General features: G+C 39.4%; 1 non-coding gene across 1 annotated transcript; it reads left to right on the plus strand.

Moving 5' to 3' along the window:
• Positions 1-2,194: 2,194 nt before the first annotated feature.
• LOC129692627 (small nucleolar RNA SNORA73 family) lies at positions 2,195-2,385 on the plus strand. The gene has a single exon (XR_008722737.1). It is a non-coding gene; the product is annotated as a small nucleolar RNA SNORA73 family (small nucleolar RNA).
• Positions 2,386-2,560: the final 175 nt, after the last annotated feature.

Below are 2,560 nucleotides of genomic sequence, written 5' to 3' on the forward strand. Positions count from 1 at the left end.
TGGTGGGCATTTTAACACACCCAAATAATGCCTGTTTTCAGCTGAAAAATAATAACAGTGCATTCCATGAAGTCCTAACCTCCTTGTTTATATAACACATGCCCTTGTTATGACCAGTTGAACAGTAGAAGATACAGGAAAAAAAAAATCAAACTGTGGTCTTGTTCCCCAAATATCATCTAGAATTAGGAGAAACATGTCTTTCCCTGAATTCTGTTCTGGAAGTTTGGCAGGATGCAAAGCTACCTCCATGGGTAATTGGGTTTAGTCAGTGAGCAGGGACTCTCTCCTGTCGAGTACCTGCCAAGAAAGTTACACGTTTCTCTCTGTCTGACAGTTCTGGCTTTTCACACCCAGATTTTGTTGCTCCCAGGCTTCCCCAGCTGTTCCAGCTGCAAGATTCCAAGTGCTTCCAACCTTTTTTTTTCCTCTAGTAAATTATATTTCAAATGAAAACCTGGGAATCTGTATCGGAAATGCTTGAAACATGTACACTGTATCTTTAATATTCAACACTTATAAACACAGGCAAAACATGTCTGTAGTCCTGGGCTTTCTCAATTACCTTTTTGAAAACAGTACTATTCTAAATAATTTGAGAATTGTATGCATGCGTACAATGGATTTTGATCATATTCACCCCCACTCTTCCACTCAGCCTCTCCCAGATCTAACCCCTTATTCCCCATCCCCTCTCAATTTGGTATTCTTAGGAAAGAAAACAAAACCACAGTCAGTTTGAACTGCCCATGTATCCGTGGGTGTTACTCCCTTCACTGAAGTATGCATCTACTGGGCTCCACATCCCTAAAGAAAATGGATTCTCCCTTTTTCTAGCAGGCATCAACTGTCAATAGATCCCCAGCTAGAGGTAAGAGCTATGATCCCTTCCCCCTTCAAGCCGGAATGTTAACTGACTTAATCTTGTGTAGGTTTTGTGAAGGCAACAAACTCATATATATCTCTTAGATTTTGGGGTTACCTAAGTTATTATCCCAGCACATTATAAAAGAGAAATTAGGGGCTGGAGCGATGACTCAGCAGTTAAGAGCACTCATTACTCTGGCAGAGGTCCCAGGTTAGATTCACAATATCCACATGGCAGCTCACAGCTCTGGAAGGCATTGAGGTTCTTGGGCTTACAGATAAGCACTAGGGGAACTAGGAATGTCAGATACACAGTTTTGTTTCTTCAAAGGAACAGATGTATAACCTGTTTTCTGCCTGGAAGGCTGGGAGGGGATATGGTGACCTTTTCACTGTCTATGTTGGTGAGACCACATCAGACCCTCCCCAAGACCCTTATCATGAGCTTTTTAATCTATTAAATCCATCTTTATGGAAGATGTCAAATGAAATAAATCTATAGAACCCATCTTTAAGTAGATGTCATATGCGCTTTGCAAAGAGTTTCAATGTAGTCACATCTTAAGCTTTATTAGGAACATGAGACTGAATTATTTATGACCAGAAGGGTTTCACCAAATGGTGCTGAACTTAAAAATGCCAAAGGAGATACGACAATTGATACCACAGTAATACAGTATGCAGTTCAGATTACTTAGTAATAGATTGCAAGACCTCAAAGAAATGAGCAAATCCATGAAGACATTTCTGCTTTTGTTTGTATAAACATGTGTGTTTTGACACTGTGATTATCAATTTACAACTTTATATTTTGTTGAGTTTGATACCTTGATGGTTACATAGTTACCTTATCTTCTTAGAATTTTTATATTAATGGCTGTGCCTCTTATGCTATGCTGCTGCAGGTATCTCTTCTACTTCTGTATCTCAATTCTCTGCTCTATCCAGACTTATGTTTTTTGCTGCCTCAGGATCATCTATGTTCCCACCTGGATCTTTACAGGTGCCAATTATCCACCTGGATCATTTTTTCTCCCCCTTAAAAGTGTGGAATTCTACCCATCTATCATCAGCCCAATGGTACGGGCCTTTAAGCCTTTGTCCAGACAGGATGTTGCCCCTAGTTATAACCATTCTCAAGCATTATGTACCTTCCTGTCTACAGCACTACTAAGCCTCATGTTTTATCTCTTAGCTAGGCCATAGTTTAGGAGCAGTGATAGAAATGGAGGCCAGAGATAAATAAATGATCAACTTGTAGATGGATTTTTTTAGTCTATACACTTAACATTGTCAACCAATTGACTTATTGAAAGAAAAAAAAAATCCAACATGGATACCCTGGAAGGCCACTTTTCCCAGGCCTGGGCTCTGTGGGAGAGCACAGGGCCTCACCCCACACACATTTCCACAGTGTTGGAAAAGAAGCTGCGCTTCAAGTCTGTGCCTGCATAATTCTATGACTTCTCAGGATCCTGTGGAGGATTACTGAGGAGAAAAACCATGCAGAAAACAAAAGTCAAAGATGATGAAGAAGAAGAAGAACAATAACAACAACAAGAAAAGCAACAAGAAGAAAAAAGAAGGAAAGAAAGAAAAAAAATAAATGAAAGAAGAAAGAAGAAAGGAAGAAAGAAAGAAAGGAAGAAAGAAAGAAAGAAAGAAAGAAAGAAAGAAAGAAAGAAAGAAAGAA

Source organism: Psammomys obesus, unplaced genomic scaffold (genome assembly GCF_907164565.1).
Source record: "Psammomys obesus unplaced genomic scaffold, mPsaObe1.curated_primary_1811, whole genome shotgun sequence".
NCBI lineage: Eukaryota > Metazoa > Chordata > Mammalia > Rodentia > Muridae > Psammomys > Psammomys obesus.